Source organism: Oxyura jamaicensis, chromosome 5, assembly GCF_011077185.1.
Source record: "Oxyura jamaicensis isolate SHBP4307 breed ruddy duck chromosome 5, BPBGC_Ojam_1.0, whole genome shotgun sequence".
NCBI classification, from domain to species: Eukaryota; Metazoa; Chordata; class Aves; order Anseriformes; family Anatidae; genus Oxyura; species Oxyura jamaicensis.
In genome coordinates, this window is record NC_048897.1 from 49,118,386 (window position 1) to 49,134,893 (window position 16,508).

General features: G+C 52.7%; 1 protein-coding gene across 2 annotated transcripts in view; it reads right to left on the minus strand.

The window, feature by feature from the left end:
* Window positions 1–16,508, minus strand: part of DAAM1 (dishevelled associated activator of morphogenesis 1) — an 86,234-nt gene that overhangs the window by 63,861 nt on the left and 5,865 nt on the right. For both annotated transcript variants that reach the window (XM_035327312.1, XM_035327311.1), the window contains exon 2: window positions 8,615–8,712. The gene's annotated coding sequence lies outside the window, so the exon portion shown is untranslated. The remainder of the gene's footprint in view (window positions 1–8,614; window positions 8,713–16,508) is intronic.

Sequence of the window (16,508 nt, forward strand, 5' to 3'; positions counted from 1 at the left end):
CAGGAGCCGGCCATTTGCTGCGTTCGCCCGGCTCACACCGCAGTTAACAGCCCTAATAACAAAAATGCCCAGCAAAGCGAGCAGAGACTCTGCTTCCCAGCTCAGGGGCTGTAACTGAGTGACACCATCTCTGCTCAGATACCCTCAGGTAATGTTTTTGACACTTGGCCAGGAGATGGAGGTCGCCACATTGCCTGGCTGGGTGCTGCTGCTCTCTGCTCGGCCTAGCACCAGCCCGAATGCTGCCTCCCCCCAGGCACCGCTTGAGGCACCATGCTGGGAAGGCCCAGAGAGCCTCTGTCCACCCTCTGCTGTAAAACAGGCTTATATTTACCTCCACCTCAATGTTTTCCTCTGTGTTCAGCCTCGGCAGCCCGCTTCACTGAATTTACACTGGAGTTTGGATGCCCCAAACCCTAATGACACACCTCAGAGTGAGAATTACCCTGAGATCAGCCACTGCCTCATATCAGTCCACAGGGGAAGTAAATTAAGTGGCTTTTGGATAACAAATCTTCACAGCGTTTTCTAGCACAGGAGCTGTAACATCACCATGAGCGTTTGAAGAAGCTGCCAATTGGGTTTAGGCACCTGAAACTCCAGATTCACTCCGCTACAGCCAGAGATTGCCACAGGCAGACAGCACACCCTGAAATAACTGCCTCTAAAGACAAAATCTTTCAAAATCCCATTAGTGCAGATTTTTAGAGTTGGCAGGAGCTGCCTGTCCCCATCATCTGCAACACGAGCTGTAAGAGCAGCAGGAGGGAGAAAAAGCATCTTCCAGGCAATCACAGGCAATTTTTGCAGAGTGCCTCATGGGGAGAACAACCCCTGTCCCAAGAGGAGCACCCAAAGCACACCATCATCTCTTTATTAGATTTCAGTAGTCTTAAGGACACGTCACATGGATGAGGAATGAATGCTATGCAAATCCAGCCTGAGACTGCTCCCTGCCTAATCTACCTTTAGATTCAAATGCTTATTACCACGGCGTCTAATCAGGTAATGCGTAATAGGTGGGTTTAGTTTGGGCTCCAGACCATCAGCTGTATTCTTAGTAAGTACCAAATGAAACAAAACAAAACAACACTGCATAGAATTCAAGCTGTGGTGGAAAGCAGAGAGCAAAACCCAGGTGTGGAACAAAGTATTGACACCTACCAGTAAAAATCAGGCAGATAAGCAAACATTTGGCAGCTCACCAACACCACAGTGAGCACTGATTCCTGCTCACACCCCATGGCATCCCTGAAGGGATGCAGGTGGCTGGGCTTTGAGGGTCTCTCCCTTTCCCCTGTGGGATGTAAGGTGTTGGAAGGCTCTCACACGCCCACACAGGACCCAGCTGCTGGCAGATGGCTCCTAGAAGTAGTGAGCCAGTCACACTGTGACTTCCAGGCTACCAAAGCACCTTATGGGTGCTCTGGGCACCCACATCAGGGCTGCCACAGCCTGTGTGAGATGTGCCAACCTTGAGCTGTTTGCTGGTTTGGGGAAGAAGGGTTCCCCTGATGCACTGGGACCAGCAGCAGGATGCAGGGACCATGAGGATGGCATTCCCAGAAGCCACCATCTCCCTGTTTGCTGGCAGCAGTCATGCAAAAGGGCTGACCAACATCCTCTCTGCCCTTACCTGAACCAGGAAGGAGATTCATTTCACTTCCAAACCTGCATACAGCCAGGTTGTCCAAGCTGTATGCCATCCCTGCTACCTCCAGGACACAGCCAACACCCCAACCTCTCACCTACTCCGTGTGGTCATGACATGCACCAGAAGCAACCCTGGGACACAGGACTCAAGCTTGACAGGTCCTCCTCTCCATCTGCTGCTCATCAGCCACGCTAAGATTTCCAGTGATGGAAGATGGCAAGGTTTTCAACACTTTCAACACAATACTTTCAATATTGTCATATAACTTCCACCTTTAAGACACCAACTATCAGCAGCTTGTCCTCCCCTGCCTCCACAGCGTCACAGGTAATGGGGATGCAGGATACGCAGCATCCTCTGTGAATCTGTCCAACACTGCATGTATTAAGAAGCTCTCCTGCCAACAGCTGCTCTGCCTGCCGTGACAAATGGCACACAGACCTGCAACCAGCTCCAGCAAAAGGGTCGAGAAACATAAATATCGTTACCGGCCTCTAGAGTCACTACAAGCCTGCAGTGACCCTGCAACGCTAATGAAACCACACCTGGTAGGGGAAGCAGCACCACAAATACCAGAACTAACAAAGAGGAGGCTTGTGTCTGTGAGCCCAAGCAACATAAAGTACATTTATATTAAGGCTGCAAGATGAACTTACGTTTATTAGGCATCAGAGAACCCACACAGGCAAACATTCCCCCTGCAACACCTACGTGTCTGTGCAGTCCTGCAGCGTGGGCCCTCCGGTGTCCTGTAACGTGGTAAATCCAACTAAAAGCACTCTTTATGGCTTGGATGTTCATAACATTTGTGTGTGTTCCCTGGCGTCCAGTACAGCCTGAGTTTTCACTGCATCCCTTCCCTTAATAAAAACCTCCGCAACACTTTTCTGGCCTGAGCCCTGTTTTGACAAAACTTGTAGCAGCTCCACATATTGGAGATGAAAATCAATCTGGAAACGAGGACAAAACCCACCGATGGACAACATGAATTGTCAGTGGGGGTGGAGGAGCAGATGTACAGAGCGACTTGAAGGTTTCCTTCCATTAGGAAACTACACTAAAACCATAAGTTAATTTTAATTGATGCACTTTATTACCGTGGAAAGTGAGGCAGCTGATATTCTGGCTCTCAGGCACATGTGCTCTGTGCTTCATAACTTACCGACTGAATATTCAAATGCTTTGAAAGGAGAAGAAAAACAAACCCAAAGGAACCGGAGGTTGCAGCTTAGAGCATTTTCACAAGCCTTTTCAGTGACCAAGCTGGATGGTGGTGAGGGATGGCCCTCCAACTCTGCTCCTCACCACCTCCTCCAGCTCATGGCAGCACTCAGAGCAAACCTGGGGGACTTTTTCCCATGCTCCTGCAGCCGAGGTGACAGTGTGGAAGGTTGGACGTGCTGTGCTCCCACACAGCCCAGCCCATGGCATGGATGGAAGAAAGGCTTTGCCGGACTCCCCAGCCAAGGATGTGGTGGAGGTGGTAGTGGGGGCTCCTTCCTAGCACCAACAAACTTTGCAAATACTATTTACCTGGTCATAGGGCCTAAACACCCCAACAATGTCATACCCATTTTTGAGCCAAAAAAGAAAGCTGACATTTCCATATTTACAGCCAATTCGACTTCTGGACCTCTGTCTACAACAGCCCCTGGGACTAGTTCCTTCCCAAAGATGACTGTCTCAAAGAAGCTCTTTCATCCCACTGCAACATGGGACCCATGGACAGTCCACACACATGTATTTCCAAGGGGAAAAAAACATTCAAAGCCTCCAAAGCTGCGTTTTTGATAATTTATTGTGAGGCTGTGGGTAACACACATGCGAAGAGCATGGTTTGCTCATAAAAAACAGGATGGCAACCTACTTGAGATGTAAAAATAATATGATGAATAAGTATATTTAGATTTATAACCTCACAGCAGCTTTATTTATAGGGATGCCAATCACTTTTACACGGATATAAAACGGGCTGGCAGCATGCCTTCCACTATATCCAGAAACCCATCTGTAACAAATCTAAGCCGTGATATCTCTGCATACATTTGGCCAAACAATAACGCTGCCTGCCATCTTGACTTTAAACGTACAGATGGATCTGGGGGGCTCTCCAAGCCTGCCACATGGCCAAAGATGGACACGTTTTGCTTTTACCTACTAGAAACCAGTTGGGGAAAGTAGGAGACGAAGGAAAACCAGTCACCATCTGGGCCACGTGGATATTAACACTGACATAATGCTGGGTGGAAAGCGAGCCGGCGTACAGCTGGGTACAGGTGAACCTCTCACTGAAATTGGAAGCAATAAGCTGGGAAAAAAAAAGAGCCACTGGAACTTTATAGCATCTTTGAAAGGCGAGGGATTAAGCTTGGGTTCTTGTGTGTTGTCTTTTCAATCCACCACTTGAGACACAAAGCTAGGACAGAGGAACATGCACGAGAAACTAATTGAAAGCCATCACTCGTTTTTCAGTCTCAAAGCAGACGAGGATTTCTCCTGATGCTCCTCCTCTGCCACCACTGCAGCTTCATCTAAAGCCTGCAGATGTCAAGGAGAGAGGCCGCCATTGATTTCCACGGGTTTGGCATCACAGCCAGCTGGGGATGCGAGCCCAGGGCAGCCCAAACTACCCGGTGTTGCCGGGGTGCGTTTGGTATTTTTTCTTGTTGTTTTTACCATCTGGAAAATGGCTTTCATTCTGAACACTCACGCCTGCTTCACAAGAAACAAAGCAAAAACTGCTCTTCATTCAGTGATACATCTGGGATCTGGTTGTCTCAGGCATAGGGAGAAGCAAGGGATGGCTCCACGCAGAAGACCTTTCCTGTAGAAGTTGCAGTATTGTGGCAAATGCCAAGACAGAAAATGTTGCTCTGCACTATCACTTTGAGTGGCTCTGGGAACAAACCCAGCATTCATTAACAACACTCATTCAGCAAATGATTTGAATAAGCTGAGAAGGGCTCTCTCACAGCCTGACAGCTTAAGTTGATAGATTTCTGCCTGTGCTCCTTAAAAAAGTTATGAGAAAACAACTCCCACCAAACACGATCGCCTTCCAGTTCAATGAGCAGATTTACTTGACCCTGCTGTGGGGACAAGGCAACCTCTCGAGGTCCCTTCCATCCCGATTTCAATGCCATTTTATACCACAAACTGTTTACAGGCTGGCATTTGCTCTGATTCATACTCGGAAATAAATATGTCTAAAAAGTAATTGATGGAAAGGAAAAACAGAAACACAACAGCAGTTTTCTCCCCTCTCACAAAGAAAAAGCAAAGGAAAACAACCAGACGTGGAGCCATGACATCCTCAATTCAAATGTTTTCCAAAACATTTCCAAATGTTTTCCAAAACTTCCAGCTGAAGCTCTCACAGCTAAGCTGTGACTCCGTCAGGGCCTGGGGCTACGTTTGCAGCTCACGACGTGTTTCAGCACAGCATGACGGTGCGCCGGGGCATGCACCAGGATGGCTGGAGATGCCTTCTTGGCAACTCACTTGCCAAAACACAACCAAGACCCTTGTGCAGAAAATGCAGCGTTTCAAAGGAAAACTTCCCCTTTCTTCCAACGTGATGGAGCTCAATTGCCACGAGGACGTTCAGGAAGGGTTGGTGGATGCACGTAGCCAGACGTCCTCACCTTTATAGCAGGCTTTTGGGTTTATTCCGAGCGCTTTAGGAAATCATTTCTCTGCCTCTGATCCTGGCAAAATGCTTAGAAAATGAAAAGAGAAAAACATGCATTTTCTACACTTCAGCAAGAAGCACTGAGGTTCCTTCTGAACACCGACGTGTGTGTTTGTGGTTATCACACAACCAAAGCTAAGGCGTTTGAGGGAGGCGCTGGTCTGAGTGCCATGGGAGGAGGTGATCCCGCTCCTGCAGCCAAACCTCCCCCCTGCTGCCACGCCAGCTTCCACCCGTGCCAAGAACCCTGTCAGAAATGGCAGGGTCCATAAGCCAGAGCCTCAGAAGTCCTTCAAAGTCCAAAGCTGATTTCCATCTCTTTCAACTTGCTTCTGGACACAATCAAACCCCAAAGGAGGCTGCTTTCCAAAGGAGCCCTATCAAGTGTACGTGGGCTTTAGATTAGATTTTCAGCAGAAAAGAAGAAAGCCTTGCTCGAGGATGATAAAGTCTAGACACCACAATATATTTTCCATCTGATGCAGCAAGCCTAAAAAGCCCTCCCTTGATCTCAGACTTCCATGATCAAAGCCATTATCCCATTTGGAGCCCTTCTGAAACTTTAGCTTCCAAATGTGCAAGTTATTTTTAAAATCTAAACCAGGCCAGGCCTCTTGTTTGGAGTTTTACGAGGAAAACGGGGTGTGCTTATCCCAAACCTTCCCCCCACATCTGCGAGCGGCCGGCGGTCAGCCCGCACGCACTGGGGGGACACGGGAGGAATATTCCCCATCCTTGACCGAGATGGAAGTTTTTGGAGAGCACCCGCATCTGACGGTGCCATGTGGCGAGCACCAAGCCTGGTGTGCAGTGGTCACCGCTGCAGAGGGGACCCATGGTCAGTCCCCACGGCCAAGGCTTGCAGTGGCCATGCTGGGAGAAATCAAGGGATGGGAGTGACGAGGAGCATGGGGACATCTGGAAGGGTATTCTGAAAGCATGCAGGTGCCAAGCTGTGTCTCCTGCGTCCCGAGGCAGAGATGGTTTTAAAAACAGATGGGGACAGGAGGTGACTCTCTCCACGGAGGGGAAAGGAGAGCAACACAGAGAGCACTCACTTGCTCCAAAGCTATTTAATAGCCAAATTTATGTCCCTAGTGAGTGCTTCGCTCAGCTAAGCAGCTTGTACAGCATTAACACTATAAACGAGCCGAGTTGCCTCCATTTCCTCCCAGCACCCTCTTTGAAGGCCCTGCTCACCTCCCTTCCCTCTTCACTCCCCATTTCCACTCTTCCTCCACTCCCAGCACCCTTACGCCTCCTCCCACCTCTCTCTCAGCCCAACCTCTGCCCAAATGCCACCACAGCAGACCTGGGAAAGCCACAGTGAAGCAAGCAGGGAAGCATGGAGAGGGGCTAGAGACCCTCCATCCCCACTGGCCTTGGGCAGCCAACGGCAGCGCTACGCGTCGCATGTCGTGGGTGCTTCAGGAGGCGTTGCTAGAAAGAGGAGTCCTACACCAGCTTTCTGCCTGGGTCAACATCACGGAAAAATTCTGGTTGACAGCCTTCCTCAAGGATATTTCCATCACACTGGACATTTCTCACCTGAGCAGAAAGGCTGAGGGCAACAGCAACCTGGCAGCACTGGCTGTGAGAGCCGAGCAGAATCCCTCTAATGTCACTGACACCTCTGGTGGGGAAACCACAGCCATCGGAGCCGGGATCGTGCCAATGTTACACAAAGAACAAGTCAAAAGCTGTCAGAGGGGACAACTTCTCTTTGAAGAGTGGCCGTGCTGACAAGGAAACGGAAATGCTTACCCCCAGTGCTGGCTCTGATGTGGCACAGGGCCCAACGCATGCCCCAGTGCAGCGGTTTGGGATCATCTCAGAACCACAGGATGCTTTGGGTTGACAGGGACCTCACAGCCCATCGAATCCCAGCCCCTGCCATGGGCACAACCCCTGCCCCCAGCCCAGGCTGCCCCCAGCCCCATCCAGCCTGGCCTTGGGCACTGCCAGGGATGGGGCAGCCACAGCTCCTCGGGGCAGCCTACGCGAGGGCCTCACCGCCCTCAGCATGAAAAACGTCTTCCTTATAACCACGGGAATTACAGCCTTCCCCGGTTAGTGCAGAGAGGAGATGGACTTTGAGCTCAGCCTGCCCATGAGCAAGTTTTCCTAGCTCTGAAGCCACCAAGGCCAGGCAGATGCTGACGGCCCCTCCTCGCACCGGCCTCTTCTCTTGCATGGGAAGGCAGCGAGCGAAGCCACGCCACGCATCCGTAATCCTCGACAGGAGCTAATTAAACTGCAGTTACTGACCTCAGGACAGAAGCCGGCCAGAGAAAATTTATGGTCTGCATCACACAGGCGAGCGGAGGAGCTGATGGGATGGAGGCTTCGGGGTTTAAAAGGCTGCGGGACTACATCCATCACCGGGAGCAGCGCGTGCCCCGCACCCTCGGCCCCGAGGGTCGCGCATGGGATATCCGACGCGATAAATTAGGCGGTCGACGAGCCAGCATCGTGACTCCTGACTACTGGCACGGTTTCCCAAGAAAGTGAAACCAAGAGAAAGAGGCAAACTGTGGAGCCCCAGGCATTGTCCTCTGTGCCACCGCCAGCCCCGCTCCCCCCAGCATTGCTCTGTCCCCTCTGCGCAGGCTGCTCTCGGGACCACAGTGACAAATATTGAAGGAAAACAGTCACATCATTCATTTAGGCTCCGTGCATGAATCGGGGGTGGCCCCAGCACCACACCTGTCACGTGGTGAGGTTTTCCACTCCTATTTTCCTGTTTTTCAGTGTATTTTCTGTGTCGTTCTTTTATTAGGGAGGGGAGAAATGTATACCCCACTGTCTTCCCTTACAAAACCCTACGTGCAAATAAAAGCTGGAAACCAACCGGATTGCCAGGCCTGGCAGACTTGTAGCACTAATTCATCTCCAGGCAGAACTGTGACTTTTATAAGGGACACCACCGAGAGAAGGAGTCAAAGGCATAACTGTACAAGGGAAAGCAAACACCCTTTATTCCTGCAAAGACATTTTCCCCCCTCTGAAACCTCACCGAGTAACACAGACCCTGCCAGTTTACAGGGGTATACACGAAGAGCTTGGCTGAAAGCAAGCTCGTTAAGCTGGCTGGGTCGTTAAGCGCCAATCAAAGCAGGCAGTCCTCTGATCATCACATGAGGGGCTGGGAACCAAACACAGTCATCACTTCAAGCAGGGAAATCACCAGCAGGGAAAATCTTTCCAACCCCCCCCCCCCCAAAGGCAAAATCCACCACCACCACCACCCCCTTTTTTTATTTACTTACATAAGCAGCATGACAGATAACTTGGAGGAAATCAGATGCTTAATGATTAAGCGACACTCAGGCAGCACTCTGAAAGATAAATACGCCCTTTGGAAACCCTGCAACAAAAACAGAAGGTATAAACAGACAGTAACTAATTATTCTGATTAAATCTTGGAAGACCTGAAATACCCGACCCGGCCAGACTGCAGCAGAACAAAGCCAGTGTGTGCCTGCGCTGCTCGCAGAAAAATCAGTCACACCCTTTCCAAAAGAATTCGCAGAAATAAATGTGAGTGCTTTTTTTTGCATGCGTGTTCCTTAAGGTCTGCGCCGATAGGAAACCTCTGCAGTACCCCGGGGGGATCCGTTGCCATCAGCTAAAATTAGACATCAATGAAAGCAAAGTTCCCCGAGCGGGTAAACACGGGGTTGTTTCTCCAGCGTGCGCTCGCACGGCAAAGCTCCCACCACTCGCTCTGGGAGTGGCACGCTGGGCTTTTCCTCCCCTAAAGGCCATCGAAACCAAAAATGGAGCTTTTTTTTTTTTTTTTTTTGGATTAAAAGAAATTAAGGGAAGTAAATAAGGTGTGCTCCCAGGGAGAAGCGGAGGGGGCAGGAGCACACGGATGGGATGCGGCGTGCTGGGATGCGATGGGATGCCAAGGCACCAGCAGAGTCCCCCAGCATCTTGCCCAGCACCACAAGCACAGAAAAAGGCTTCTGATTTATTGTGGTCCATGACCAAAGCACCAGGAGCCTCTGGTACAGCAGACGGCACCAGAGCAGGGCAAGGGGATCTGCTCAGCAGCCATCACCCTGCTCTCCTTGCCTCAGAGGAAAAACTTCATTTTCCTTCCCCCTTTCTCTCTGTCCTCCCCCACCACACTAAATACCAGCGAAGCTCGGGGGAATATTTAATCTCAAACCTCAGTAATCAATCAGTTCGCCCTTGCACGCCAGAAAGAGTTGCAGCATTAAGCACTAAATCCCATTTCTGTTCAGCAATACCACGTTTTAATTACGTACATAAAATTTGCCTTTTAACATAAATCTCCAGCGGATCCCGCCAGCCCTGGGTGGTGGGTGGGGAGGGACACGGTGCCCGGGGAAGAACACGGGGATGGGGGGAGGACAGGGAGGAGAAACCATGGTGACAATTATTGGAAATGACAACTTTAAACGGCCGCTCTGGGTTGCTGCGGGCACGCTGATGCTTTGACCTTGGGTTTGCTCCTCACACTGTCGCAGAGGATGGGCAGCAGCCACCCCAGAAATCAGCGATCCCACAGCCAGCCCCAGCACCACGAGCTGCATCCCTTTCATTGCCACACGCCAACACGTGTGATGGAAAACAGGGACAGCAAACACAAGGTGGGCACGCATTAAAAGACTTACTCAGAGCCTCGCCAGCTAGGTTTGAGGAGGTTCGGATCACTCCCTGCTAACATTTGTTCCTTCCCAAGTGCAAGCATCGCCAAACCGACGGGACCATCGCACAGCTGCCAGCACAACAGGCAGGCATCCCTCCCTGGCACCACATCCCAAGTGACATTGCTCACAAATAGTGATGTTAAAAACCTATATATTTTAAATACAAACACACACACAGACTTTTCCAATATCGAGGAACAAAAGACAGGACATCCTGCTGAACCATCGTGTGCAGCTCGGCTGCTCTCCGCAGCGACGAAGGAAATCAGAACCAGAGCGCCCATGCGCACACCCGCTCACCGCGGCGTGTTTTGGCTCTGGGAACATTTCTGGGTCCCCCCAGCGCAAGCTCTGATCTGCAAGAGCTGCAAAACGATCTCGCAGCCGCCCCGACCGAGGAGCAGAGGGCCCCTGGGTCCATGGGCAGCCTGGGGCGCTGGGCTCACCAGCTCTGAGGTGCCCAAACCAGCACCGCAGCACGAGGAGAGGACAGAAATCAGCTCCTGCACATGGCAGGGAGCTTCTGCCCCTCTGGGCAGAACAAAACACCCCAGAACCCCACCGCGTGCAGAACGAAGCAAGGTCAGCTCCTGGGGCTTGGCCGTTGGATGAACCCACCCGTGACCGCCGCTCCTGCCCCGCTGCATCGCGATGCTCCGATGCTCAGATAAGGCAACAGAAACAAGCTCGGCTTTGGGGATGGCGGTGTTATCTTTGACTTCTTCACACGTAGCAAAACTGTGGCTTTGGACCCAGTTCTTCCAGGCACGTCCCACGGCAGGCTCCTTAAGCAAACATGTGTGTATCGCTTTCAAAGGACGCACGCTCCCTGGCTCGCAGAAGCAGTTTTCGGAAGGGGATGTGGTGTGGTGCAACGGGAATTTTCCGATTCCTCCCGACAGGAAATGCCACGCTGAGATCTGAAAGGCAAATTTACCTGCAACCGAGATTCCTGCGCCCCGGTTTCCTTCAAAAGGCGACCGCTCCCTCCCCCCTTTATTTTTGGCTTCGCTTTCCCCGGGACTTGTAACATCAGGAATTGCTTGGCACAGGGACAAATTCCTCAAGCTCCACACGCATACCTAGAGAAACTGTTTCACTTACAGCCGCCCTGATCCCTTTAGCCCATGCTGGCAGATGCTCTTTTTGGAGGGACCAGGCAGGGCCGGACACCCTCAGCGTGCTCCCCAAAGAGGATGGTGCACCAGGGCTGGTGCAGTTCAGGATGGAGACGCTCGGTATCTGGAGCAAGCTAAACCTCCCAGGCACGGAAGCAAGGATGAATTCATTGATTCATGGAAAACGGAGCAGCAGGACTAGACAAAATGAGGGCTATCGGGCTGGGCTGGCAGCAGCGCTGCGGGAGCGTCAGCTCTGGAGATCACTCGTCTGGCTTCAGCTTCCAGGTGCGTGCTCCTCGCCAGGCTGAGAGCCGCTGGATGCTCACCACCGCCTCTCTGACAAAGCGACGTACTCTTGAATTTTTCAGTTTCTCGAATAAAAGGCAAGAGGAGCTCTTGTATTATCCGCAGCACAAAGCATTTTCCCAAGCTCCTGCGCATTTGCGGCACTTCTGCGTGCTCTTACATCAGTGAAACCAGCCCCTTCCAATGCCGATGCCAGGACCCAGGGGCCCAGCACAGCCCCTGCTGCCAGCCTGCTGCGTGTCCATGGCTGGAGCCACTGCTTCCCAGGCAGATACAGCAACATTAAAGAGCCTTTTGTAGCAGCGACTGCAGCTTATCAAGACTCAGACCACCATCCGCAGCTCCAAATCATCTTCTAGAAACATTTACCGAGCCCCCGTTTTCAGCTCATCTGCCAGTTTACAAGTCAGCATCAACCTGAGATCTATTTTTGCATCAGCAAAGACGCTGAGCAACGACGGATGTGCTCCCGCAGGATGATACCTGCAAGAAGTGCTGCGGGAACGCCTCTGCCTCTTACAAATTCCCCCTGCTGGTGACATTAAAACCACAACAAACCCCAGCGCCCTGACTGGGGATGGTGGGGAGGAAACGTCGCCTTTACATAGCAAGCTGTTTTGTTAAAGCCCTCCCGACAAGCTCCCTGCTTGGCCATTTTGAAGCCTGCAACGGAGAGGGTTGGAAAGAAAAGGCAGCTCTCTGTTTTGAGGCTGGCCCTTGCACATCTGGGGGACGATGCCGCAGCACTTTTCACCTGCTGTGACTTTTTGGTTTCTCTAGGACTCCTGGAAGCCCAAACACGGAGGCATCTCAGATGCTATCCCACAAGACAAGCCTCAGGAGGTAAACTACATACACAATATTCCCCCACTGGTGTTCAATTTACCTTTTTACCTTCCCAGACAAAAAGGCCCTATCTCTGCTCAAGCTGACCAACAGCTTTTTATTCCTTTGCATCCACAAATACTCCACTGCTGCCTCTGGGAGGCCTGCAGCAGCAGAGACCTTTCTCCATCCTGCCCTCCTCTCCAGCCCGAAGCCTCCAGCCATGCCCAGGTAGCCGCGGTGTGGCCACCAAAGCCTCAAACATGCAACATCAACAAAAGGTTACGGCCCCACAGCAAGACCAACTGCTTCTAAAACCCACTTCGTCCCGAGCTAGAGATGCCCACACTGCTGCCTGCCAAGCACCCCACATCTTGGCCACCAGCACGGCCCAGCCATGGGCTAGCAGGAGGCAGCAGCACCTTGCCCATGGGGTGTCCTCTCCCCACCAAGTCCTGGCATGGGATTCTCCTCCTGGGCCTGTTTGGAGCCGCTTTGCATAATCAAAATCAGAGTTGGCCGCAGTAACCGCATCTTCAAGGGTGTATTTAACTCAAACGGAAGACAAAGGGGTTTGGGTCCACTGCAGATTAAAGGAGCTCAGCCCAGTTCCTTCAGGAGCTCCCGGCCGCCCCGGGCACGTCTCAGACAAACACGCTCCTTGCAGCTCCGCGGCTCGGTGGCCTCCGGAGGAGGAACAGACGGGCTCCTGCGAGGCTTTGAGAGGGGAAACGCACAGCGAAGAGGTGGTGGAGTAGGTCCAACAGGTTCTCCAAGCCTCCGGCACGGCGCAGTCTCACCGGGGTTGCTGTCATCTGTCTGGACCCCGCGATGAGGCGCGGTGACCTCTGCAGCTCCTTCAGCCCCAAGGGAGGAAGAGGAGGAGCCGGGACAGCGGGAGGAGGATGAGGACATTTCCCTCCTGGTCTTCAGCCGCTCTGCTCCAGGGCAAGGCTTGTTTTCCCTGCCTAATTTCCACCCGTAACGTTTCATCCCACCACCGCGGCCACAACACGCAGATGCGACCGAAGACACGGTTATTTTTACACTTTCCCCCCGGTAAGGACACATCAAGTGCCACGCCACATCAGGTCACGGCGCAGCACCAGCTCACCCGGCAGCACGGTGCCACCTTGCCCCCAGCTCCATCGCAGCCCAGCCGAGCACCAAAACCATCTCACGCTTTTGTTTTTGTTTTTTTTTTTCCCTGAGGTTTTCGGGCACTGAGACGCACCGAAGCCCACGTACCGCGTGGAGGAGGACCTTTGTGCCAGCTTCGGGACAGGAGCCTGGCGCCACCAGGAATTTCTTTAAACCCTGATCTCTGGGCACTTTTATACAGCGAGGAAAATCCCAACACTTCCACAAGTAATTGAAGAGCTTCTGGGCTTTAAAGAGTCACAGTGCTGTGATGCTCCTGCTCCGCGCCAGGGCAGCGACGCGGTGACAGCCGGGTGGCCACCAGGAGGGTGGGGATGGGGAAAACTGGAGCAGTTTGCTCAGTGTTTTATTCCCCTCCTTCCCTTCAGGTTATGCTTCCCACCATCCGGGCACACCAGAGAAGCCTGGTGTTCACCAGAGAAGATAATAGGTTTTGTGCTGCTTCTCTGCAGTTGCTTTACAAATAGAGTAAATAAACAAAGAAATAATGAACGTCTGCACCCTAAAAGCATCCCACAGCCCTTCCCCCGCCAAGCAGAGCGCAAATCCAGCTGCTCCACAATCTTATCTCGACGCAGAAACAGCCTGGGACGAGATACAAGGGTTCCCTGAAGGCACGGTTTATTAAAGGCATCTTTATTTAGCTGCTCTTCTTCAAAAACACTGCACCAAAGCGCCGCTCCCGGATGGGTTTTCACTGCAGCAGCAGGGCAAGCCAGCAGCAAACCCCATCGAGGCAGGGATGTGGGGACGGGTCCTCGTTGCCACCTGCCACCCACACCTGGAAAGCTGCTGGGCTCCTTCCCAGGCTAAAAAGCAGCCCGGGACCCGGGAACACGGGCAGTCCACGGCACTTCCAGGCACCTAAAGACTGCAGGAATCCCGCTCAGAGCCACCAGGAGCTCAGGGGACGCGCACCGACGGGTGTTTGGGACCGCCGCGGTAACGCAGCCCACGGAAAGCTCCCAATTTGCTCAGCAGCTTTGCATCCGTCCCCACGCCGTGTACAATATCGCCGGGCTTTGCACAGCCGTAGCCAAACGCACTTAATGCCAGGCTTCAGGAAACACAGAGCTACAAACCCACGGCACAAAGAGGCACCGGTGTGCACACATCCCCGGGAACTTCCCTGCAACCACCGCTTCTTGTTTATCCAACACGCGATCTTTACACGTCGAGCTATTTTAATCCCACCCGCTATTAATGGATGTAAAAGGCGGTTGGGCAAGGCGCTCGACAAAAATCTCATTTAGAGATCAAGACAAGCTTAATTGGTTTCTAGCCAGACCCGCACAAAGATGGGTTACTCCACAAATACAGTTGCTAATCTGCCCATTATACTCCGTAAGCCCCCACTGGCAAAGAAAAAGGAAAACAAAAAAAAAGGAAGAAAAAAGAAAAGACAAGATGCACAAAGGAACGCGGGGCTTTGAGCACGCTACTTGGAACAAGGAGCAAATCTGGGGAAAAAAGCTGGGGATTCTGCAGGAACAAGGGGTTGCTCTTCTCGGAGGAAAAGGAAGAACCAGGCAGTAAACAAGACAACAAAACCCGATCTAATGCAGATCAAATGCGCGTTTTCCCCCTCGCACCACGCGCAGCCACCATCCATGTCGGTGTGTTGGGGAGCGTTCCCAGCAGCTATTGTTCCTGCAGGTCTGCAGCAGCAAGGGGAAAAGCCAAGGCGGCCGAGGAAACGTCACTGCACGAGTGACGGAGCTGAAAGGACGGAGAGCCTCGTGATTAGAAAGCGCACAGGACCGAAACCCTGGAGAGCTGAATTCACTTCCTCACTCGGCTGCAAAATAATAATAATAATAAAAAAATTAGCGTGTTTCCTGTGCGATCACATCCGAGATGATTTATTTGCCTATCTGGTGTTGAAAACCGAGGGGAGGGGGGGAAAGGAAGCAGGAGGAGGAAGGGGAAGAGTCGATCCTGCGGGCTTTTAATAGGCTTGGGGTTAGCTGAGCACCGCAGCGGCTCAGCTCCCGGCCTGTGGCACGGATCCTGCCCTGGGAATCGCTGGCCAGGGCTGCGAAGGCAGCAGCAGGGGCGCAGGTAGCGAGGTGATGAGAGGGCTCTGTGCTTCCAGCCTTGCGCAACAGCCCGAGACTCCCTGCTCTGGCGTAGGAGGCCTGTTTATTTCTTCAGATGCCAGCCAGTTTTGCTGGGTGGGAAGAGCTGCACCCCAGGGAGAGGGGAGCTCCCGGTGCTGCGGCGGGCTGGAGCCCTGCGAGGAAGGTGATTGCAAGCTTTTAAGGGCTCAGCTGATGCCCCAAGCACCCACTGTCATGCTGGGACATTCACAGCACGGACCTTGGGGAGTTTCTGCGAGGGGCAGATTGCAATTCTGCACAGCTCCACAGTGTGGGTGGGCTCGCTATAGGGAGAGAGCCAGAGTGCAGCCCAGAGGCTGGGTCCAGCCTCCCCAGGGCATTATCCGACAAGGCAAACGTTGGATGTGCTTTCCACCCCCCTGTGGGAGAAATGAGCACCCATTTTCCATGGGTCCTTCTCCCCCCACCCCGTGACAGCTCAGCCTTTGGGTCCCCGGGTCCCCAGTGGCTCCGACACCCCACGGCATGACGATGCCAGGCCCCGCAGCCGCGGTCTCTCCTCCAGATGCAGCCCAAAACATGATGCAAATGGGAACAAAAACACTTCGGCGTTAGGTCAGGGTGCAACAGCAGGGTTTCCCCACGCGCCCCGCAGCGCCGGGCCATCGCGCGGCCGCGCTCTCACGCCCCCGTCAGCTGGCCCAGCCTCGGCCCAAAGTCAGCGGAGCTTCATGTGGTGCAATTGCTGGCCACCTCCTGGAAATCCACCCGTCGATTATCACCAGGTTAAAGTCCTTACTCGCTTTTTGCTCATGCGGAAACGTGTCAGGCGACAGGATGGCTTGAAGAACCAGGGCCAGGCTGTATTTATGGACCTTTATAAGGAAGTCACGCCGTGCCGACTAGGGGAACCGCTCGGTCTCACGCCTACACAGTCCACAGCAGACCCCATCACACGTCGCATCTGAACACACCATGATCACCTCTGCATCGCTCACGATGAAGAAC